The sequence below is a fragment of the Corapipo altera genome, unplaced genomic scaffold (assembly GCF_003945725.1).
Source record: "Corapipo altera isolate COAL_440 unplaced genomic scaffold, ASM394572v1 24b, whole genome shotgun sequence".
Classification (NCBI taxonomy): domain Eukaryota; kingdom Metazoa; phylum Chordata; class Aves; order Passeriformes; family Pipridae; genus Corapipo; species Corapipo altera.
The window spans coordinates 9,126,218-9,152,411 of record NW_020884888.1 but is presented as its reverse complement, the minus strand read 5'-3'; the positions used below and the strand labels follow the sequence as shown (position 1 = coordinate 9,152,411).

Sequence of the window (26,194 nt, the reverse complement as noted above, 5' to 3'; positions counted from 1 at the left end):
TAAAAATTTTAGACTTCTGAAGCTCAATATTGAGTGTAGGCAACCATGTATACTTCTGTTAATACATAAAGAGGAGGGAGAAAGTGTGAAGGCTCACACAAAAACCATACATCTATTTCAGGACACACAACATTAAAAAACCTCCATAAATCACCACACAATAATTTGTTCAGTTGAAAATAAAAATCCTGGCCTGATATTTGCCCAAAAACATAAGTTTCCTTGGGATCAAATTGTGACTTTAGGCAGAAGTTAGATCCATGTCTAAATGAGTCTTCTTATGGTTCGTATACTATATTATCATATCATATCAATGGTTGCTGCAGGGAGGCACTGGTAGTGACCTCAGGCTAAATAGGACATCTACATCCTCTTACACATGACTGATTCAGAAAAATACTTCATTCTTCTCTATTCCCAAAGTAACAGACTATCCCCATCTACCTGTGTTCAGTCCTGTTTAATAGCTTTATCAACAACCTGGATAATGAGTCCACCATCAGTAAGTTTGGAGATGACACCGGGCTAGGCAGGAGTGTTGATTTGCTGGAGGGCAGGAGAGCTCTGTAGGGGGATATGGATGGGCCAGTGGTACAAGGTTCAATAAGGCCAAGTGCCAAGGCTTGCCCTTGAATCACAACAACCCCATGCAGAGCTACAGACTGGGGGCAAGATTGGCTGGAAAATGGTCAAGCAGAAAAGGAGCTGGGGGTGCTGATCAACAGGTAGCTGAACATGAGCCAGCAATGTGCCCAGGAGGGCACACTGGAAAAACTGGCTTTAAGAACTGATATCTATAAGCAAAATGCCTTTATCAGAGGTAGATTCTTAAAAAAAAATAAGGATTTTCTTAAGAAGAAAACGTAATTCTATTCAATGAATCGATATAATTGCTTGTATAGACTATATCACAGAATTACAGAATAGTTAGAGTTGGAAGGGACCACCAGAGATCATTTAGTCTTTAACCCCAGCCAACAACCTAAGTGACAAGTGAGCTGCTTGCTCACCCCCCCCTCCAGCAGGATCAGGGAGAGGATCAGAATGGTAAAAGTTGGAAAACCTGTGGGTTGAGATAAAGACAGTTTAATAGGGAAACCAAAAGGTGTGCACACAAGCAAAGCAAAGCAAGGAATTAATTCACTGCTTCTCATGGCCAGGTAGCTGTTCAACCATCTCCAGGAGAGCAGGGCCCCATCATATGTAACAGTTACTTGGGAAGACAAATGCCATCACTCCAAATGCCCCCCTCCTTCTTCCGTCTTCCTTCCACTTCATATACTGAGTATGATGTCATATGATCTGGAATATCCCTTTGGCCAGTTTGGGTCACTTGTCCTGGCTGTGTCTCCTCCCAGCTCCCCATGCATCCCCAACTCTCTTGCCAGCATGGCAGTACAAAAAGCAGAGAAGGACTTGGCTTTGTGGAAGCACTGCTCAGCAATAACAAAAACACCCCTACATTATCAACCCTGTGTTCAGCACAAATCCAAAACATAGTCCCATACAAGCCACTGTGAAGAAAATTAACTTTACCCCAACCAAAACCAACACACAGGGTCACCTACAGCAGGTTACACATGAACTCATCCCGGTGGGTTTGTTATGTATCCAGAGAGGGCGACTACACTACCTTCCTGAGTAGCCTGTTCCCATGCTCTGCCACCCTCAGTGTAAAGGAATTCTTTCTCATGTTGAGGTGGAAATTCTTGTGCTTTAGTTTATGACCATTGCTTCTTGTCCTGTCACTGGGCACCACTGGAACGAGTTTGGCACCATCTTCTTGGTACCTGCCTTTGAAACCATTATATGCATTGATGAGTCCCCTCTCAGTCTTGTCTTATCTAAACAGGCTCAACTCTCTCAGTCTCTTCTCCTAAGAGAGATGCTCCACACCCCTAATCATCTTTGTGGCCCTCTACTGGACTCTCTCCAGTAACTCCTTGTCTTTCTTAAACTGTGGAGACCAGAAATGAACACAGCCCTCCAGATGTGACCTCATTAGGTCTCAGTAGAGGGGGAGGATCACCTCCCATGACCTGCTGGCCACACTCTTCCTGATGCACCCCAGAATATCATTGGCCCTCCTGGCCACAAGGGCACACTGCCAGCTCATGGTCATCTCTTCATCCACCAAGATTCCCAGGTCCTTCTCTGTAAAGCTACTCTTTAGTAGGTCAGCCCCCAACCTGTACTGGTATTTCGGGTTATTCCTCCCCAGGGGCAGAACCCTACACTCGCCCTTGTCGAACCTCCTTAGTTTTCTCTCCACCTTAAATGTATTAGCACAAATTTCCTTATCTCTATCAACATTCTTATTCTTAAATCAGCAGATCTTAAACTAAGCTAATTTGGTAAGATGCCAGAAGCACTTCCAGATAGAATTGCTCACACAATAACTTTAATACTGTAACTGCATCTGCAAACTAATACCAGTACATTTCTAAAGCAGACAAACATTAACATTTGTAAAACAAATGCAGGTCCATGGAATTTTTCAAAATAATATTCTTTAATCTCAACTCAATCACAATGAATCTGGTCAGGCCTGCTGATGGCTTACATAGGGCTTCCCTTCACTGTTCTAGACCTCTGTGAAGAAAGTCAAGTTTCTGTTTCCTTATTAAGAAAGCAAACCCTTTTTTCTTCATGAAAAAAAGATAATTTTTTACATGAGATTCTCTACATGTGCTTTATTCCCCATTTAGGTTTCTAGAAGACAACTGTATCTTTGACTTTCTTTGAAATGGAAATTAAAACAAACATCAGATGTTTATATTAGAAGACTGTCTTTAAATAAGTTAGATTTGAAGTACCAGTGATACACCAGCAAATTAGTACTATAATCATAGTAAGTCACATTATAGTTATGGTACATTAGGTTACAATATTATTTGAATAAACCTAGTATATTTTTCATTTGACATATTGCATGTATATTATTCAATAGAAAAATTATATACATATTTATAATATATATAATTATATATCTAAAATTAAATATTAAAAAATTATTCACCTGGGAATATATTCAGCAAATCAGAAAGTTTCAGCTACATCCAGTTTTACATAATGCATGGGTATGTGTGCTGAAAGGAACTAAATCACAAGTATTTCTTCCAAGGTAGAGATTTTTTTCTGTAAATTGCCTGTATTCTCTAAAATTTCCATTGTTTTGGCAAACCACTTAGGACACAAGTCTGAAAATAGAAAGTCAAACATAAAATTTTAAATCATGCAGTATCTCCATTGCATGCAGACTTAAACAGCATTAATAGAAGATTTGCAACCAGCCTCTTGTTTGAATTTTTAAAGCAATTTGTATCAATAAAAATGAAAGTGAAGAAGCAATTAACCAGCTAAGCAGTGGGTTCTGTCAGCAAGAATAATATTGCAACAATAATCCCTTCAAGAATAAGTTTAAATATTGAAAAAAATAACCACCTTAATGACTATATTTTTCCTCATTAGATCAGTACTAAGGTGGCTGCTGAATTCCAAAACTAGAAGCTTCACATTAGTTTTGCCGGGTGAAGTTTGACAGAATACCAGGAGGCACACATTTGATGCTAATCAATAAACATTTGCTTTCAAATTTAACCATTAAGGATCTCTTAAAAGCCCCCAATATTTGAAATTAACATTAAAAAATAGAGCAAAAAAAGAATTCTGCAGGAAATGTTACATAAAGAAGAAGAAAGTCTTCAAATGTTTAAATAATTTTTACATTCTGAGATCCCAAACAGTAGAGGAAGTGGAGATCAGAGTATTTTACTGATCAGAAAAAAAACCCCAAATGGCATAATAAAAAAATAGTCTCCTGTCATAGGGACTGATCCAAAGCCAATTCATGTTACTGGAAGTTTTTCTCTGTGATTTTCTTGATCTTTGGGACAGATCAGAATGAGGCCAAATACTTCTTTTTTCTAGCAGAGTCTATGGAGACCACCACAACACAAAGCTCACTGGACACAGAGGACATCATGTGAGTGCAAATAATGAATATACTACAGTTTTTAAAAATAAATATGTTTTAACTTAAATGAAAGTTTGCAGCAATGTCCCTAGAACAGCTATAAGCAGTTTTGCTTCAGGAAAAGAAGGTAACAGCGTATGCTGTGAAAATAGGAAGGAAGAAAATAAAAACGAAAAGCACATGTCTCTGTAAATGTGTTTGGGTGAGAGAGGTGGGACTGCACAGTACGTATTTGTGGATTAGGTTATTAGAAGTATATGAAATATTTAGAAGCAACGAATTGAAATGCTATTTCTATATTAGGGCAATTATAAATGTTGAATTTTTGAGACAGTTTAATGAAGTTGTATCTAGTTCTCTGTCATACTCATTTTTCAGAACACTTTTTTCTGATCTCCTTACAGTCTAAATGTTATGCTGAATGAGCACTCTCCTGACCAAAGAAATTAGCTATAATATTTACTTATGATTCACAGGTATCAATTAGCACTGGGATCAAACCCAGCAGCTAGCTGTATTTTATCATACTGCAAAAATTCCTACAGTGCAAGGAATGGTATATGCTTATTATGTTAATGATGAACCATTAATAAGATTATTCACATCAGGTAACATTTTATGTGAGGTGCCTAATTTGGTCAAAATACCCAAGTAGTTTTCCTTAATTCTTTCATTGTTGCAGAAATAATACAATTGTGGTGACCTGGACAGGCTGATCTACCAATGAGGAGAGACAAGAGAACACATTTAGTTGTTTTGTGTTGGGTGAAATGACTTCCTGTAATAGTTCAGATCTGATGCTACACCAAAGTGTTAATGAGGCATGCATATCAGAAACTAGAAGTGATATACACCTTGTTCAGTCAGAACAAAACCTTTAAGAACTTGATTGTCATTCTGAACAAGTGTTTTATTAACAAGTAAGTGATCTTGGCATTGTGCTTGTCTTCTGCTTATCAAGCTGACTTCTTCCTGTCCTGTCAATAAGTATTTTAGAGTCATTGTAAAAGAGATTTTGCATTTCTGCAAAATTGATTTCTTATTATTAAGTAGTACCTTTTGCAGGCTTACTGGTGAATGTAGTTAACACCCTTTTACTCCAGGGAAAGATGCTAAATTACTTTTCAGTTAGAATGTATGACTTACTCCTTATAACAATGTCAGGTATGAGCTCAGAAATCTTGTGTGAAAAATCTTCATTTCATTTTGCTTGACAAATATGCTTCAATCCTTGTTGAAAATAGCTGACTGAAGAGTCCTTCTCCAATTTGAGTGAAGACTACTCAGTGACTATATTGACAGTTCTAGTGCTCCTTTGCTTATTAAAGGCTCATCCCTTAAAACCCAGGACTGTCTCTACCACAGTGGATATCAACAGAAGCTAACAGAGATGAATCTTGTAGTAGAACTAAAATGAACCTCAAATAAGGTCCAAGGTTGGTATTGCATTTGCAAGCATGAGTAACTTCAATCAGTGAAGAAAGTTCATAAGTCTATGCAAACAGGGACATGGGATGAAATACCTGGAGCAGCTGATTTGTAGTCAATGTGATAGTAGTTTACGAAATTACTCTTTCTTTTGTCGTTCACAGAAAATCGTATGTGCTGAAGAAACTTCTTGAACTGGTTTCCAGAACAGACTTTTCTCCATTTCATCACTTGCACAAGAAAAATCTATAGCATACAACAAAACACATTCTTATATTACATATCTCAGTTTTCCAAAATGGATGGAAGTATTGTATAGTGTAAAGATTGAATAAACTGTAAAATAGTATCTATATACATCTTTGTATTTTTGGAAAGCAAATTGTTTAACAAGTTCTTCAATAAGTATGTGTCATAGTTTGAGATTGCCCCCCCCCCCCCTTGAGAGTCGGGGGCTCAGAGGTGATTGGGTACCAAGGCAGTGTTCCCTGGAGAGCCAATCACCACTCATGTTGTTCACTTCTGCTGAAAAATCATATATACACAGCCACCTGAAGCTGTTGGCAGTTCTTTCTGTTGGTGTCTGCTGCGTGTAGGTGTAGAAGGCCAGGGGGTGGCTGGGCTCCTTCTTTCCCCCTCCTGGGTAGGGGGTGGGGGGTAAAGAGGAGCCCTGCCACCCCCAACTCTGCCTAGGCCAGAGTTAGAGGCAGCATTTAGAGTGAGTGTTTGTGAGGGATGTGACTCACAGAACCTGAGGTAAAAGGAGAGAGGCAGGCTTTGCAGCCAAGCCCTCTCTCCCCTCCTTTCTGCAGTTAAGCTGTGGAGGGGGGCCTTTTCTTTCTCTGCACTGTAAAGTGGAGGAGAGGCTCAGCATTTGAAGCAGAGCCAAGTGGATGGGCTGATAACAAATCAGCTCAACGCTCGGGAGAAGAATCCCGGGCGAAATTGGAGACGGACTGAAGAGAGAGGCCCAGAGGATGTCTCTGCTGTGATTTAAATGCAGGACAGCCGAAAACCCAGAGGAGGAATCAACATTCCAGGACGCGTATATTGATAAGCTACACTACAGCAGCCTACAGAACCAAGGTATGAGACTGAGAAAGAGAGATCACAGAGCAGACTGAGGAGAAAGGACTCAAAACTACTTTCTTGGACTTCGTGAGGAAGGAAGAACTTCCACAGACAGCTGGAGCTTGGTGAGGGGGGAGCGTTCGGGTCCCTGAACACTCCTACGAGGGGGAGACTGGTTACTTCCTAGCCTGAAAAGGCTTCTCCTGGACTAAAGTTAAAGGGAGGGGCTTAAAAGGACTGATAGAAATGTAATATATATACATATATACATATATATATATATATAGTTGCATTTAGTTTGCATAGTATTTATTTTTGTAAATAAATGTATATACTTCTCCCTTCCCCTATAGAAGCCTCTGGCCTGAAAGTTTCTCTCTGGTGTTGGGATAAATTGTGGGAAGGGGTGGGGAAAGCCTGGAAATTGGATTTTGGGTTTCTAATATAGCTCAAACTGCCACAGTATGTATTGTCTCCAAGGATTAGGTGCTTGAAATCATATCAAAGTTTGCCTTTTTGGGGCAGAAGTGTCCAGAGCTCTTAAAAAAAAGCAAACTACAACAAACAAAAAAAGAAACAAAATATTTTAAAAAGGATTAAGGGAGACTTGACACTTTACAACCCTAAGCCATCCTACATCCTGGTTTTTGAACTTCATATTTTCTTCTACTTCCATATGCCTTTCATTTTACGTCCCTTACATTTGGTTTTGAAGAACCCAGAATTTCAGGTCAAGACTGAGAGCAAATTTTTCCAGTGCCAAGAGAAAAAAGGGCTGCTCTCTGTTTTCAGCTGAATTCAAAACAAACAAAAATGCACACTAAAAAATTTATCTTGATTTCTAAAAAAAAAAATCAACCAAGAAGGAGAAAAACCATATTTATTTGGATCCATAAGTCAGGATGATCTGGGCTCTTAAAAAATCCCTCAGGTTTACTAAGACCTCAGGTTCAGAGATGAGTCATGTCACGTTTGACTTTTAAAACAAACTTTCAAATTGTATGGTTCTATAAAATACATCTTTTTTTTTTTTTAAATGAAATTTCACCTTCACCTCAACTTTGGGGTTGTTCAGCCTGAAGAAGAGAAGGCTCAGGGGAAATCTTATAGCAATCTTACAGTACCTAAAGAGAGTCTACAAGAAAGCTGGAGAAGGACTTTTCACAAGGGCATCTAGTGATAGGATAAAAGGGAATGGCTTAAAACAAAGAGAGAATAGATTTGGGTCACATATTAAGAAGAAATTCTTTACTGTGAGGGGGGTGAGACACTTTTACAGGATGCCCAGAGAAGCTATGGACGCCCCATACATGGAAGCATTCAGAGACAGGTTAGATGGGGTTTTGAGCAACTTGCTCTAGTGGAAGGTGTCCCTGCCCATGGCAGGGAAATTGAAACTAGATAATCTTTAAGGCCCTTTCCAACCCAAATCATTCTATGAGCCTATGAACTGAATGTGAAGAAAAAAAAGAATGAATACAGTTCTGGATGGTACAAACTACATTTTCATCGACTGAAGACATTCACATCTCTTTCCCATTGCATAATCCAAGATAACAAATTTATAGAACTGTGTACATATAAGTGATAACTTGCAAAGATTGTATCTTACTGTCAATAGGTGCCCTACACAAATCCAAAGGAGTGTTGAAATATGCACAGTGAAGAAAAAAACAGAAGCATATTGCCTCATTTTAACACATATTATCTCTTTGATACTTACGGTTATTAAGAGCAAAGACTTAACAGCTCATGATGATCCTAGAACACAGGATCTATATATAGTATAATACACTGGACAAAGGTGATAGCAGTTAATCAGATGAAGATTCACTAATAAATTGTTTTATTCTGTCACTGCTTATGATTAAAGTGATTACAGTTGCACTTGACTTCTTAAAGATAAATACAAAGAAGTTGTATGAATTATTGTACGTTGGCACAAGCTCTCAGTCAAAAAGTCTCTACTAATATTGGGTTTTTAGTACCTAATATACTCTAGTTCAGTACTGTTCTGTAGCTATTGTAAGATATTATTACATCTGTTCAATTATTGACACCTTTATTGCTTTGTTCACTAAACCGAGTTGTCCTGCACATGCTTCTTTGCAGTCAGACCCCCAGAAGACATATCTGCATTAACGGGGCTGCAAACCTGCAAAAGATTCTGCCTGTCCAATGTAAATTACATCTACTCATCCATTCCCTGCTATAATAGTCATAGATCTTCCTTACCACACTTATAGTTGCCTTCCATTTAAACTGAAAGGGATGGAAGTGACCAGTTTTAACTACCTATCCTATACTGACAACTTTTAGAGCAAATTCTGTAAAAGGTTTTGAGAATGGACTCAATAAACTCTTCTAAAAAAAAAAAAAAGAAAAAAGTTGTTCCCTGTTATGGATTTCCTCCCCTCTTCTCTGCTGTAATTTCATTGGAAAAGAGATGTGAGTAAAGCTTATTCTCACATTTTCTTTCATTGTATTTTCTACAGTTTATTCTAGAGAAGAAATATGTCCCTAGTGTTTATTTTTTTCATGTATATGCCAGGGACACAGCCTTTATTAAAGATTAAAAAAAAACCCAAACCCAAACACACCAAGTGGACTGCATCGTTTCCTATTGAAATAGGCCATTTTTCATCAGAAAGCTGTAAGCCCAGTTAGAAATAGCTAAAGATAGATATTTGTTACCTGAGTGAGTTACCAATTGAGTTCCTCAATTTTGTGTTAAAGGTTATTTCTGTGGAACCTTTAAGATCAACCATGATAAAAGCAAAGCCGAAGTAACTTTGGATTTTAAGGAACCATAAACATATCTGAGAACACCATGAATTTTTCTTTTATTGTGCCTTAGCTTTGAAGAATGTCTTCTTTTTGATGATTGAGCTTTACGTGCAGAGCTCAGGAGCAGAGGAAGTTGGAGAAGGCAGCTTTTAGTAGTCACTGCACCAAGGAACTACTTTTCACTCTTTCCTTTTCTTCAAAACAAACTGATTTTTACTTGTTCCTTCCCCTGTTTGCATAACAAGAATAGCATTATGCTGTTTCAAGAATGACGCCAATCATTTAGACTATTTTATTTCTCCATCAAGCTATACTACTGCAGACGTTTCATGTACTAATGTTTCATAAAGCAAACTTCTTGGATTGGAAGCTCTCAGTAAGAACTTTATCTGCATCACAACTATGATACAGAAGTCTTACATTATATACCTTAAAGCGTGTCTTTAAATATTCATAAAATATAAAGTCTCTTGATAACATAACTACAGCTAATGGCCAAATTTACCATTTTATATTTCTAACTACTTTAGAGATATTGTAATAAAGGCAAAGACTTCCCACCTAGCTTGTCATCTTTATCCTTTTAAAACCTACACAACAGAAAAACGTGTTTGCAACTTGCTGCAGTTTTTACTGGAATTTACCAATTATTTTTAGCTTACCTACCAAACTGGGATAATCCAATCATTGGATTAATCAGCATAATCAACAGAAATTCTATTGAATACCTTTCTCTTTTTATATCCATTGATTCCCAATTGACTGCTATAGATGTCAGCAATTCACCTACTGAAATTCAATATACACTTGGGGATCTATGCCTCCAAGTGTCTCCAGTATTTGCTTTCAGTCTCAGTGGAAATTAATTGTTCTTTGGCTGTTTCTCAAACTTTCACCATTGGTAAGTGTTCCTTCCTATCTGTTCTTATCTGCTTTTGTCTGTTATAAGGATTCATCTCGCATCTCTACATTAGCATTGAGTTCATATTGCCAAATTGAAAATGGCTCAGAATGGACACGTTTTTCAGGTCTTAGTATTAAGGCAGGTGTTATTACACGTTTGGCTGTTTAGATGGCCAGATTTATGTCATGTCTTAGGTTTCCAAATACTGACAAACATACTACATCAAAACCGCCTTTGCCTTCCAGATGCAAGCATTAGGGCAGTTAATAAGTAAGAAAAGATGAGAGATTAACCTCACAGTTGAGAATCGTTCAGGTTCACAACTCTGTCTAGGTGAATAGAGGCACACACACTGGGGCAAGAAAACTAGAAAAAGTGGCCACATAGGCAATTAGTATGAAAAGGGTTAGGAAGTTATTCAATTCTCTATTAGACAGGATTTGTAAGAACTAGCTATTGAAAAACCCTCTCTTTGAGTTGCTGTACTTGAATGCGGGAGCCGCTGGTTAATAGTTTATGGTCACCTTCTGACCTCAAAAATCTATTACTTTAAAGTAGGCACTGCTCTCTCAGGCATCTGAAAGTATGATCTAATAGCGAATGTTGAATTAAAAGACACAGCACTCAGAAGAGAAAATAAATTAGTTTCATTACTACATACCCCACAAAATACATAAGCATTCATATTTGAATAATAATGTTAATATTAGGAAAACTACAGCATAATCACTTGTGCTTCATTACACAATTTTACTGTAGCTGAAGTAATATTTAATTTTGATACAGAGACACTTAGCACTTTGAAGAAAAAAACCAATTTTTCAGTTTATGCACAAAGCCATTTTTTATTTCCTTGTTGGCTATGCCATTGGAAATACTGAATCTCAAATCAGTCATGTATAGTAAGAAGTCTCAGTAAGACACTTAGAAAATCCATTTTAAACATCTGTCAACAGAAAAGTATTGAATAATTCAATTTTTTTTTAGTAAGGAGACTCAAGGGTAACAAGTGGGTAACGTTGCAGAGCTCAATCTTCCCCAGAAACACTCTTCACACTAACATATATTCAATCATAGAATGTCCTGAGTTGGAAGGCACCCACAAGGATCACTGAAGTTCAACTCCTAAGGTCAATCATGCCTATGAAAGTGAATTTACTATCAATATCACAAATACTTTCATACTCATTTGGTCTTGTAATAAAGCAATACAACAAAAACTCTCAGAGATATTCCGACTCCCCTACAGTCCACAGAGGAGGCTGGTCGGGGTTTGTTTTGTTGTGGTTTTTTATTTGTTTGTTTGTTTTGGTTTGGTTTTGGCTTTTGTTGTGTTGGGGTTTCATGGTTTTTTTTTTAGTCTAGATGCAATTATAAAAAACCCAACAAATTAAAACCCAATAGAAACATAAGTTTTTTCCTGCCACTCTCAATATAGATCTTCTCTTTCTGACTCTTCCTACTGAATGCACACAAGATTCGTGCGTTAAGCTAAGGTCAGCCCCTGTGACTACTTCGCAGTTTGTTGTATTTACTTATATCTTCTATTTCTCAGTTCCATGTCTACAGAACCATGCAAGCTTTTTCAGTAAGAATTTCCAAAAATAGACTTATAATGAAGAAATACAAGAAAAGCATAGATATAGATTTTCAAAAGGCACAAACTTCCACTGACTTTTGTCAGTTAACTTAGAGAAAATGTCTTTTTTGCTAAATTTTCCCTGACAAGAATATTTTTCTTCTCTATTATTTACCAATTCTGCCAAAATCAGTAGTTTCATACTGGTGAAAATTACTATATAGGATGCACAAAACCTCCACCTGTTCAAGTATTGTTAAAATGGACATCTTGGGAAAGGGCAAATTTTAAGGAACAGAATTGAAAAAAGTAACATTTGAAGCACAGTGGTGAATATACTTTCCCAAATTCAATTTGAACTTGAGACACCATTCTGGGTATACTGAATAATGGTGTACAAACAGAATATAGGATCCACTTATACAGCATAAAGGAGGCCTTCTGTCTTTAATCTTGCATTAGCAGAAGCTGCTGTGATGCAGTTGCCACTCAGAAGACTCAGTTCAAAAGCAGGGATGAGGCAGGAGACTGGAAGAAAAGCACTTCATGAATATCTCTCCTGCCAGGACCTATCATCCATCCTTTATTTTATAGAACATGTCATACGGCGATGAGAATAGTATGTCCTGTGTCAAATCAATGAAGCAAGCACTTTGTCCTGTGCTTCAGCAACCATCATGAAAGATTTATCTGCACAGCACATAAACACACATCAGTACAATTATATTCCCAGGGAGCAGATTCTTGATTGTCTCAACTCTAGGCAGCACAGACAGGGGGCATTTCCAAGTAAGCTGGAGCCAGATGGGATTCTGTGGCCCCAGACAGAGTTCAAAACAAGGTTTATGGACTATCCTACCTTCACACAGAATGCTACAGTGACTTCACAGGTTTATTCTTCGAGAACTTGTCCCATTATTTAGGGCTTCAAAACTGAGTTAAATAGCTATTATATTAAGCATTCCTAATTTTTCTTGCTATATCTGTCTACAAAATATTCACTAGTGAGTAGGGAAGGTGTGGTGCAGGTATCAACACAGAATTATGTTGTCTTCAGCTAGTTACCATGGCAGCAAAATGTATTTTTTTTTTAATAAACTCGATTTACTAGCTAATTGCACATTACTCTTTCCATCAAGTGTGTCATATGCAAATTCAGAGATTGATAGCACATAAAAGCAGTATTTCATTGTTTTTGAAGGGAACAGAAGACCCAGTTTTCTAGTCTGGACATAGATTCAGCACTTGAAAAAACAGAAAAAAACTTTAGACACTTCTACTTACCTTCTATGTTTCTTTATATATTAGTTTCCAAAGTTAAAAGACAACTGGAACACTTCTAGTTTTACTTCGATGGTGAAATCTGAAAAAGTATCTTCTTCCTGTTGTTGCATTAAACACTGGAAATTAAAGGGTAGGAAGTTGTAAAAGGTGTCAATTTAGGTGCCAAAAATAGTCTTGGACAGAAAAATGACAATTCATATAACCAACCTGGAGAGAACACTGCAAAAAACACCCAGTATCTGTTTGCATTCTACTGTCTACAAGATGGTTCTAGTTGTCTATATATATATCATCATATCTAGTTTTAATGACTGCTACTGAAGCAGTAAAATACCACTGTACAAAACCTGCTCATGAATTTTGACTACCAGATATTTCCTGATGATGCTAATGAATGGTAGTTTGTAGTTCTCCTCTCATACTCTTCCCATCCAGGGTGAACCTGATCCTCATTAATATGAGCTGTCTGCCTCCTTGATTTCTCAATCTGCCCTGTAACTCTCAACTTTACATTGCTTTTCTAGCACTGCAGGGAAAGATAACATACCAATGCTTTCATAAAATTGATTCAAAGTATTCTAGGAGTAAGAAATCAAAAATGTGTGCTAAAAACTAATTGTCAATTCTGAAAATTTAAACTGAGGCAAGCATGAGATTTCCTCTGCTTATCAAACCTTAGAGAGAATTTAACGAAGTCCCTCTTTTTTTTGGAATATGTGAGTTAACGTGTTCAGCTACCTTCTCTCTTTGGTTGAATTATCCCATCATTCTTCTCTCCATTCCTTTTGGCATCTTCCCTTAAAATGCATTACTTTGCCATTCCATATTCCTAGGTGAAGACTTGTTGAACTCTTGCTAAGATATCTAGCTAGCTAGCAAAGAGAGGACCCTTCAGATAAGCCTCCACGTTGTATGAACTGTCCATCTGGAGCAGGTCACCTATTTTGTCTCTCTGATACAAAGGCAGATTGTTATTTCTGGTATCCTGGGAGCAAGGCATTCACCATGTACCTCACTGTTTAAGTTATCTGATGAAAGTTAGACATGCCACTGTTGCTACTTTATTGACCTACCAAAGAGAAACACTGACAAAAACTAGCTGAGAATAATTCTCTTTCATGACTTCAAAAATACCAAACCCCATTACTCCAGCAAAATCTATTCATCTATTATTTTAGCATGCCAGTGTTAATCCTTGTGAGCTGCCGTTTCAGGAACAATAGGTGGAATGGAAGCAGCCTACATCAGTTTTTTTTCTCAGAGTCTGTATGGGATGCTGTGCTAAATGGGAGAACCAAACAAATTAATTGGGGCTGAATCTTTTTGTATATTTACAACTTTAATTAGAGATAATACTCCAGAAGATCTTCACTTTAATATACAAATTTTCACTAATAAAGGAAGACAACAATGTAATACAACTGTTCATTTAGAGAAACCTCCAGTCAATGACATGAATTAAAAAATACCCCTAGAAGTCAGTAAGATAAAAACAAATTAACTATTATACTTGATCTATAAGTCTGAATTGTTCCTATCCTGTAACTCTATGTGTCAGTTTGATTAACATTCATTATATCACATTAAAAAGAAGCAAAATAAAGCAACAACCAACAGCCCTTGTCTTCAGAGTTTCCTGAGAGAGAAGGTTGGGTTTGACAGAAGTCTGAATCAAAATGGAAGCCACAACAAGATTGTCTACAATTTCTGAGGGAGGAAGATGTTTAAGAGTCAAAAGGAAAGTAGACATTTTCTTAAGCTTTTCATATCCACACTAGCCCAGAAATTGTCAACTATGGAAATAGAACTCACTAGATTTGTCTCAGGGATATGGTGGATATGATTGCGTTAAACGATATATGAAACAGGTTAGAGTAGGACTTACACTAGTTACTATTTTCATCAAAAAAAGAATGTTGGACACTGTCTGCATACGAATCGATATACACCACCAACACTCCTTCCAGACAAGAGGGTCTTACTCCTGGAGATGCTCCCATAAGTGAGAATCACCAAACCAGCTGCTTTCCAGACAGTTACAACACTGTCCATGCATGCAGCTACCCCACTATCATGTCAGCATTTAAATGTTATAAATACGAGTTCTATTTCCACTCCAAAGCACATGCAATTATAGTTCTCTTGGCTGGGGCACATAAAACAAAGATCTTGTTACTCAGTACTACAAACTCCAGATGGTTGTTAATAAAGGGCTTATGCCTAGTTCATAAGTGATGACAAAAAATAAGGCCTCCACATGCCTTGAATATTTTCTTGTTCTGAAAGATTCTCGTCTTCTATATATAAGCTCGTCTTCTACGTATAAGTAAGAACTCATATATCTGGAGTCCCTTTAAAATATTAGTTCTCTGCTATGGCACCTCCCATCCCACTGCTTTCTCCCTCATCACCACCCCTACCTCCTTTGTTACCACCCCATAAAAACCTGTCAACACAGAACACCAGAGCACAGAGGCACTTCATAGTGCCAGGAACATACCATCACAGAGTCCTGTCAACAATCCCTCCAGGTACTCACACAAGTGCAGCTCTGACGGTCTTCTGATCTGTCTCTGGAGATGCTCCCTTGCTAAGAACTGTCAGCTAACTCAGGCTGCACACTTGCAACAAACTCAGGACACCAACTGAGCACCTACACCACCTTCAAAGCCATTCTGAGGTTGCAGTGGTGGCTTACAACGAGCCAAACCTGTCATAGCAAGTTGCATCAGGAACATCCTATCTACCAAAACTGAAATGACAAAACTAACAAGAGAATATTCTAGAAATGACAGAAAGCCACCAGCATCTAACCTGAGAGTTCAAATACTGCTGGCAGTTCAAGTCCAAAGCAAACTGAGAAGCCCTCACACAACTACTCTCTAGATCTCGGGACACTTACAGACAAAAATTTTTTAATTGTCTCCCTGCTTAGCCTTTGAATACACCCAGTTTGAGTACTGTATGCTTACTGATAAACGGTTCAAGGCTTAGTTTACATTTAAGTCCAACCTAAAAAAAAAAAAAAGGGCTCTTTCCCTCCTAATTCCTCAAGGGAGTCAAAATAGCACCAAAGATACAGCCTCAGAAAACCAGAGGGGAAAATTACAAACACGGGGTCACCTTCTGCCTTTAAACCCCTTCCTGGGAAGACTCAAATGCAAATCAGACAGGAAAAGTAAAAGTGTTATTTTCTGACACTGTTCTGGAGGCAGTCACCTGCAAAAGAGGCTTCTAAATTACAACTTTCAGTAACAGCCAGAACCAAGCGCTCACCAACAAGCTCTGAGTAAAATGCGAACAGAAGAGGGCTGAAGATCTACCCCTTGCTGCAGCCCTTGTGATTAGATGGGTCTGCTATGGGTGACCCACAGCTTTGAGGTCCTTTCTGCCATTCACCTTGCTGAGTGAGCAGTTCCTCCTGTAATTTCTGTTAACCCCTCTATCAAAAGGGGCCCTTTTCTATTGTAGCATTGCTGCAATCTTAATCTTCTCAGAAAAAGCAGCTATTCTATTCCTGCAGTAGCTACCTAATACTTATTTTTTTTGGCATTGCTCCTTAGCAGGAACTGCTGATTTTAGCAATATAGTCTTGAACTAGAAGTGGGATTGGAAAAGAACAAAAATCTACTGTCTACAACTGTGCTGCTAAAAAGAAAGCAGCAAAAATTGTCTTTCTTTGTAGGCCATGCCATATTTTAGACTCAAATGCAGCAAGCTGATGGATGTGAGCAGATCCCCCTGTGACTTCCCAGCACTATAGGAAGGAAAGGAAAATGACTGTGCAGAACAGTTTGAGTAATTATGGGCCTTAATTAGAAAGTAGAACTATGCTTCTGGCATCCATATAACTGTGCCTGGTTTCCATTAGGAAATGTGTCTTTTAGTTTTCCTCCAGGTTGTCTTCAAACAAAACTTTCTGCTTTTGAATGTGGCTATTAAATTAAATTGCTGTATATTTAAGACTTAAATTTTAATTCAACACATTATTTAAGTTTCTGTTAATTCTAATCACATGGTTTGTCTCATTTAATAGTGCATTAATGGGATATTTCACCTGATCTCAGTTAAATTCTCTTTAAGTGCTTCCTTTAAACTTTTAAGTCAGGTATAAGATGGGATCAATCCTTATTTTTTCTCCTCATATTAATATTTCACCTTCTTTCTTTACTTCAGGAAAAAAAAAAATACAGTAGCAGTAGTTAGTTGGTTGTTGAGAAATTCTCATTCTTCTTTCTTTTTAGATCCTATTGATTTCTACTTCCCTCTGGTTATTTGCTTTCTCTCTTTTTTTAAATTCAAAACATAGCAATGAGTTATAAACACACATTTTAAAAGAATTTTCTGGGTAGGTAGGGTATTTTCAAACTCTTGTGACATAACAACATGCCACCTTAATGTTAATACAAGATATTTACTAAGGGAAATTGATATGTGCTAAGATATTACTGTGCAGTTGCTTATGTTCTGATTCAGCAGAGGAAAATAAAACAAGCACTCTGAGACAACCTTCTGATCTACTGAATCTGATGTGTATTTGTTGTGCTACTCCAAAGCTGGAAATGTCCAGAGTCTTTTCAATAATTGAGATAACTTTAAAAATATTGTTTGCTTTTTTTTTTTATTAGAACAGTGACATTTACCATTGAAAAAAGTTTGCTGGTTGTACATAAAGAAGCAATCTGAAAATTAAGCTAGTAAATATTTTATACTGTAGTCTCTTTGAGTACCTTTCAAATCCTCAGACAAGCACAAAATCAAAGTTACAACATATCCAAATGGGAGCAAAATATGTTTTTAAGCATTACTCATACTTTCAGAAAGAACATTGCTCAAGGCTGTTTCTGAATCTATGTACACACACACACACACACACACACGTTTCTACCATGGGTCATGAAGAACTCCAGCTGGATGGAGTTAAAGCAGCTTAAAGTAATCCAGCTAAGAAAACTTCTGCGAATGACTAGTAGCTTGTTTTACTTTAAGTGTAAGCATTGTCAATATATCTGTGTGATAAGAAAAAACAATCCTTCATGAATACTTTACTCTAGAAAACTATTAAATGGGAAATCTTTCACTGAATCAGAACAACAATAACACTTATGTAATTTCTGTTGACTAAAAGGATTGTCACCTAAAGCTATGACTCTAAAAGAGCTGGGTGAAATTAAAACAGAATAAGATATGGGTGCCTATAATCTAAAGTCTCCTTTGAAAAATTTGGAGTAAGTCTTTTTCAAATTCCATTAGGCCTAAATCCTTATTTTCTGTTGCTGAGAAAAAGACAGAAAGTAGATAAAATATGGGACTTTAAGAAAGACTCAAGAGTTTCAGCATCTGAAGTGTCCTATTTTTAACTAATGTTGTTCATGGAGAAGAAAAAAAGATAGAAAAGGACTATCCATAGCAACCACTCTTAATTAAACAGAAAGAATGTTGTACTTTTTCAAAAGCTTTTCTATTTATAAAAGAGTTTAGTAATTTACTGTACACTGACAGTCAATATCATAACCCAGAAATCTTTTTTTCATCTCTACATGAATATTGGCCTCTCAAGAGAAAGTGTTTCTCAAAACCGTGAAGTGAAGCAAAAAACAAGATCATAATGAAACTCAGCCAATAATATATACACGTATACTTTATGTATTGCATCAGAGTAATAATTATCTTTATTTCTATTGGAATAATTATGGTTTGAAATATATCTACTAAGTTTACAAATATTTTCCCCCTAGCGTATTACTGACACACCAATACTAGTGGTTAATGATAGGCTTTGTGTTGGAAATAAGACAAATAAAAACCCTCTAATGTAGTAACAAACTCGGAAGCGGAGTCTAAGAAATGAATACCTAATATTAGTTTTATTGCATTGGGAATGGAAGAATTTATTTTGAGACTAGAGTGTTTGCTTTCAATATTTCTCTATCTCCTTCTAGCATGTTGACTAGTAAAAGCAACTTGTTGCACTTTGTCACCACATCAGCACTAAGGCTTAGGCCTTTAGATAGTGTGCCACCCACAAGTAACATTCCTTGCACTCTTTCAAGAGTGTAAATTACCCCAGAGCTGCCAGGAAGAGCAACCACTGTTTTTTACACCTTTCTAAGCCAGCAGAGCTACTCAGCTGTGAAGCAGGAACCTTTCCTCTGCCTATAGTCTTCATTCTTCACTACAGATCTGCCCTGTGCACTGAAACAGAGGAGAGCCTGAACCTGAAAAGTTATATGTAATTATACAATTAAGAAATATAATGTATGCAGGTGTGCATAGGAAGCAAAATTTTTGGCACTCTGTTTTAAGTGCATATTAATGAAAACTAATTGATTTAAGTACAGCTCGAAACTTCCAACACTTACAAGTTATGATGTCAGCTGAGCCAGAGAGTCTTCTGTTCTGCCACTATGGCAAATGCTTGGTAATGTGACTTAGCTCTACTGTCTTGTCACAGGCCATGTTAAATGCCATTACCCTCTATTGAGTTAAGAATGCAGCTTAGCAATCAGCCCAGTTGATGTATGATAACTAACTTCAAGCAGCAGCTTGAATGTGAACTTGACCTATGAGAACTTTCTTTTAATACCATTCTTCACAGTTATTGCTCTGGGATTATTTTAGTTTTCTGCAGGGGAGAGGAAGATTTATGCTATTTTCTAGTTTCTATTTTCACAGGAATACAAATGCACAGCTATTCTGTACAGCTGCAGTGACATGTGTGCCATGCTATTTTAACTAGAAGCAGAAGGACTGTTATTTTAGAGGGAAGAATATGTTCACACTGTGCACTGGACTCACAAGAAAGGCAGCATGGGACTCTTGAGTCTGCAGGCATAAGAGAGGACATGTCCCAGATATTCTCGTCCAGACACAACAGCAGGCAGTGCTGGTGAAGTGCCACGTGAAGGACTGTGGTGAGGGCAGTGCTCTGGCTCTGTATTCTCCTGCCTCCTTACTCCAAAATTAGTTCCACATGCGATTCTTCACTATGAAGAAGAGATGGGTCAGCTTGCAGACTTCAGATGCCCGTTCTGTCTGTTCTGTCAATGCAGCAAAATTTATCAGCCATGAAAGATGTGCTATAAAAGGTCATGGCTGTCAGATCTGGAGCCTGACCATTCCACACACCTGGGCCTGCTGTTTGCATACCATTCTTTTCTCAGTAATACATGAGACAAAGGGGATAGCTACATAGCTTGGATGGAAAGGAATTTCATGTGACATAGTAAAAATACCTCAAAGGCTCACCGGAAAAGCTGGAGTAACTCATAAATCAAACAAGAACGAGTTATAATGAAAAATATCATACAAATTCAATGTATCCATTACGTCTGCCATTTATTTCAGTTCATCTCAGGTATTTCAGCTTTAAAAGTTCACATCTCACCTTACAAAACAAAGATTACATGTCATTTCCTTCAATGACACAGTGATTTGTTTGTCTTCAGTATTATTCTTAAGGTATTGTTGTCTTTTCTTATCATATTTAATTTTCATTCAAAAAAAAGAAAAAATATTGTTGGATAACTGATATATCTAGAAGTTATTATTTTCTGAAAATGAAAGGTAATTTCATTTTAAAACTCATTGTGGCATTTACCCTACAGCTATTGAAATGCATGGAAGGAGGAGGGGGTAAAATTATCTTTGTAGCTTTATGGTTTCATTACTATAAGTTTCAAGAAAAATAAATAAACTTTAACAGCTTTTTACTATGGAAACAGGACATTTAGTCTCAGTGGGTATCCTAAGTGCTGCATTTTAAATTTGATTTATCTTTTTTTTTCAAGCAAGCCTGTGGGGGAAAATGATCAGGATGAAAGAATGGGTCTGGAACTTCAGAATCATTTTAACAGCAGTTGCCAAACTTCTGAAGCCTCCATGAAACACAGCTATTGGTGAGTACTCCAGCATTGTTGGCTAAAATTAAAAGAATTACAGATAAACAGCTAAGATAAATGTAACCCCACAGAAAATGTGATAATATTATTAATATAATAAACAGATCAAGGAGAAGAAAAAAGTCCAAGTCTTATGAAAGACTTGGATAACACTTCACACTTTTCTAAAATCTAGAATTCATGAAGGGGCTTTAGATAAAGCTTCTTTCTGCTCGAAAGAAAACATACTAGGCATATCCTAAGGCTTTTGAGCTAAGAGAAGGGTAGAAAATGCTATAGAATAAAGCAATAGAAAACCTTTTTTGCAGTGTAACTGCAAGACCATGATGCACAAGGCAGTCAATGAGGTCAGCCCTCCAGCAAAGCAAGGGCAATCCAGGGCATTATTTACAGTCTTTCCCTTCTGGTAAACTTCAGTTTGCTTGGCAGAAACCAGAAGGCTAGAGCTTTATCTGTCACAGTTTTCAAGTGAAGACCATGTTTCTTCTGCAATTCAAAGTATCTGGGAGTTGGGGCTTTGAGAAAAAAAGTCTTAAATGCTACATATATGCCATCTGAAAAAGATAAACACAGAAAGTGTCAGAAACACATTAAAGGTTCATTAAAACTGAGTAACCCAAAATATTCTTCTACCTTAGGCAAGTTCAAAAATATTTTTTTCAAACGATATATATCTGCTTGTAAATAGTCTCACTATAGCTGCTGAAACATGTAAATATTCTTGCATTTCTTCACTTTATTTTTCTCCACTTAATAATATTAAGAAACAAAAATAATCAGAGAATCATAGAATGAGAGGACAGCCCAGGTGGGAAGGGACCTCCAGAGATCATCTGGTCCAAAATTTATTGGGAAAGGGAGCCTAGAGGAAGTTACCTGGCACCGTGTCCAATCACATTGCAAAAACCTCCTGCGATGAGGACTCCACCATGTCCCTGGGAAGGTTGTCCCAGTGAATGACCGTTCTTACTGCAAAAAAAAAATCTCATTATGGGTTGAAAACTACTCCAAGTGAAACTTGTGTCTGTTGCCAGGCTTGTGTGGCTTCTTGCAAAGACAGAATCTCCATCCTCTTTGCAGTAGCCATTTAACCACAGAAATAGTGTGATAAGGTCCTCTCTAAGTCTTCTCTTCTCCAGAGAGAAAAGAGTGTAATGCACAGTATGCACATGTTGCTTTTACCTAGCATGCACATGTTACTTATACATGGTATGAACGTGTTACTTTAATGCACAATGTTTAAAGGGAAAAAAAAAAGAACAAAAAACCCCCAAAATAATTATTTTCTGGAGCGGTTAACTCCAGCTTCAGACTAAATATTAAATAATAAGGATGAAATTCCTAGCCGGATGTTTCAGGCAGTTCCTTCTCTGTCTCCCCTTCTCCTGTTCAGCCAGTCTGACTCCACAGCAGCTATTGGTTGCCGGAGCCCTCCTCTCCCCCTTGTAGCACAAACTCATCCTGTCCTTTGCACCAGCTCTGCCATTCCTTTTTTTCAAGGTAGCCCCTGCCAGTATAGCAAGTCATCTCAAAATTTTGTTTTGTCTGGTTAGTTTGATGGATTAGTACACTGATCCATCTCCAAGTGAGGAGGGAGGCTCCCAGAGTCAACATAAAACTGGAACCATTGAACCAGCAACCAGGTTTGTTTGTGGTGCTATGAACTCCAATGCAATGTTCAGGACTGAAGTCCTCTTGCTGCTTACCAACCTCCAAAATAATGATTGGTAAAAAGAAAGAATCCCTAAACTCTTTAATTTGTGTCACTGTGAATTCATTGTAAGTTTGTGTATTTGTTCACTGACATTCTTATTTCTTTGTACTCTATGTTCAAGTACAAAGGTTAATTTGATAACATAAACCATACTGAAGAATCAGTGCAAAAGTCTAACAGGGAACTTCTGTCTCTCCAAATATGTTGATGATAACAAATTTTAGTTGCTTCAAAGTACCAACTGTGTGTAAACACTTTCTTTAGACAATTGTTATGCATCCAGTGTTTCAAATAATGATTTTACAAATAAGGAAAATAAGCACTCATATTGCAGTTTCTGAAATGACAAATGGAGATATCCTTTTGAGAATAAATACTCTGGGAATTTTGAGTTGTATTATACTGTCTTGAATTCAACAGGGACAGCATTAGGACTTTGTATCTGACATTTCATTTAAAAAATATCCTGTGCCTCAGAGGAACAAGAAAGAGGAAGTCTGTGCTTAAAAGTTCAAGTAATGATTCAGACACACCGAATTTCTTTTCAATTACTGCAATATTAGTACCGGGTCAAGACATATTTTTTTTTCCCCACATTGTGATTATGTGTCATTATAAAAGCTGAAACACAAGAAGTTTAAAATTGATGAAAATAATGCAGTTGTCCTTTTCTACTCAGTATTTACTGATATAATTAAAATATTATTTTTCATGTTAAAATTACATCCTAGAGCATACAATAGAGGTGCCTGAGCTAGATCAGATACTGAAGGAAAGGTTACTCACATCAATACAGAGCTCATGAGCTACATAGCCTTGTTCCTGGGGTTAAATACAGTGATTGCCACACTCCTGAATAAAGGAGTCTTACCTTTACATAGTTTGCCAAAAGACAGAAAGGGTTGAGGTAGCTACTGTGGGAAGGAAGTGAGCTGATGTTTTACTGCTTCACACTGTTTAGTTGATCTAATAGTGATTTCACTGTCCCTTGCTCAGCTCCTTAAGAATGAAACTGAGCTTTCCACGCCTTATGCAGATTAGCACTTTGAACAACGTTCACACTTAATGGCCACACTATGAAACTGGCTTGATAAAAACATAACAACTTCACTCAAAGTCAATGTAATCTGCATGGTTTCTATGAGCTATTCAAAACTCTTGATGATTCCTGTTGGACCAATGTTGCCCCATCTTAAGTGCTTTCTTCATAAGTAGTGAATTGTTGATGGGTTATTTTGCAAATAAAAAACCTCACCTTTCCGGGAACAGCAATAACTAGATGAGGTATGTGCATTGTTAGTTCCATATCAAAGACAAGGTTCTTTATTTCTACTCTTGACGGCCCCTTCCTTAAAAAGAAACAAAAAACAAACCAACACCCTACAGCATTTTAATAATGGAATAAAGTTTACAAGGGATGAAAAATAAAGCAGAACACAGTTCACAGACTGAAGAATAAGTATTAATTGACAGAGTGAGAAAGATTGTTGTTCCACAAATTGTTCTGTTCTCCTTCTGGAGCCCTAATTGAGAAAGGGTTGAATAAGACCCTGTTTCCACTACAACTTTTTTGAGGCAAAACATTTGCCATTGTGTAAGAAAACAGATTTTTTTGATTTTCTGCAGAAAGCATTACTATCGTTGTCCAGCCTTCCTAACCATCTAAGGGCTAAATGGAGGTCACCTTTCTACAGTCTCTTTGTTCAAACAACTCTGTAGCAAATTGCATTAAAAGACTGACAATTGGGCTTCACTGGGAAACTTGCTGGTTCAGTTCAGAAAAACAACTAGTAGACTTGCACAATAGTATTTTTGCTTCTGACTGCAACTAAAATCAGAGTATCTGGGGTAAAGAAAAATGAAAAATATTTTTCTCTCAACTATCTAAAATGTTTTGTTTCAAGTCTGTTCTGAATTTCAGATTTAGAGTTCAGGCTAGTTCTTTTTTCACTAATTCTAGCTGTAATTCCTTTAATTCTTATTTGTACAGGATGCACAGACAAATCCCAGAAAGCTCACTAAGAGATAGATTGGCCAAGAGACAGTTGTTTAACCTCCTCCTCATAAAAAGGATTTTGTTTTTCTTCTCCTTGTGTCTTACAATAATTTTTTTATACAATATTTGCATGTTGTCTTCCTGTGCTATTGTCATCTAGTATTCCTACAGCTGCACAATATCTTCCCACTGTGTGCATTTTACAATGAAAATTGCATTTCAAATAAATCAATACCATATTTTAGGCAACTTCATCTCCCTGGATGAACTAGAATCTCTCACTTAGTGGAAGAACTAATTGACTACCAACAGTGAATTAGGAATTATGAGTGAAATCAGTTTTAAAATTACATAAATTAGAAAAACTAATACACTCCCAATGCACAGGTCTCTCATAGCTCTATTTTCTATAGCCCCTAATACAAACAAATGCAAAATATATTTGATATATCAGACATTTAGGACCAGAAATATACTAGAAGACATCAGGTAAGTTATTAGATCTATTTTTCTCCTAAACAATGCACCAGAATTGTTTCTGAATTCCTATGATATAGACACTACTGGCTCTTCTTCTTAATTTCTTCTTTTTAATTCAGAGAAACATCAGAAACATAGGTGATTAGGCCTGTAGGCAGAATTAGTCTTAACAGAAAAGCATTTTAAAAATCAGTAATTAGCAAATTTAAAAAGGAACTTTACATAACAGTTCCCTTAATAGGTTAGGAATACTTTTGTGTAGTTTTATATGTAGATGGCATAAACGCTATGGGAAGCTGATAAATCAGTCTCATGCACAGCTTACTAATACACTCTGTTTATGCAAGTATTGGTTTAGTATGCCTGTAACAGTTCTTCAGGGTAAAGCTACAGTGATTTTTATATGAACAAAACCAAAATTACTGAATATTTAAATCCTGTACAAATTGGTCGGATGAGAAGATTTCTATTTGCTTGTGTAGTTAATAACACCTGTATTAAAGGTAATTCAGTTTGAAAGTAGATAACAAGACACTAAGTAATTTCATTGTGGATTTTATTGCAACATATAGTATTCCAATTTCTATTAACTTTTCTATGTAAGAATACAGCATATAATTTTGCAACAAAAAGATAATATTTTTTTATAGTCTGTACACACACCTGTCCATTTGTCTTCTGCTGATCCAGGAAGAAATTCCTGTATTTATGAATGTTGAAGTCAGTAGTGAAGGTCATCTTTTTGCTTCTCCTATATTTGTTGATCTATTCTCATACCGGTGAGAATGTACACACCTTTTCTTCCATTTCCTTGGGAAAAAACACATGCCTCCATCTTTATGCAAGACTGCTGAAAGAGGAACAAACACTGAACCTGGGAAAGGTCAGTCCCACAGAAAACCAGTCTGACTTTCTTCCCCTCTTCCTTTGCTATACACTGAGTAATACATGTGCATTTTTCTTTACTGTGGCACACCAAATGAAAATAAATTTCTTGCTTAGGATTGTCAGTCTGTAAATGATTTCTAGGACACCAGCAACACAATGTGGAGAAGTGTATACAAGATTGGTGAG

At 37.0% G+C, this 26,194-nt stretch overlaps 1 long non-coding RNA gene across 2 annotated transcripts; it reads right to left on the bottom strand.

The window, feature by feature from the left end:
• Positions 1 to 3,125: 3,125 nt before the first annotated feature.
• Positions 3,126 to 15,014, bottom strand: LOC113947461. 2 transcript variants are annotated; one of them, XR_003527734.1, is made up of 6 exons: positions 14,915 to 15,014; positions 13,030 to 13,145; positions 12,115 to 12,273; positions 10,460 to 10,532; positions 5,500 to 5,650; positions 3,126 to 3,200 (listed from the first exon to the last, which is right to left on the bottom strand). It is a non-coding gene; the product is annotated as an uncharacterized LOC113947461 (long non-coding RNA). The 2 variants fall into 2 exon arrangements; XR_003527735.1 differs by lacking the exon at positions 12,115 to 12,273.
• Positions 15,015 to 26,194: the final 11,180 nt, after the last annotated feature.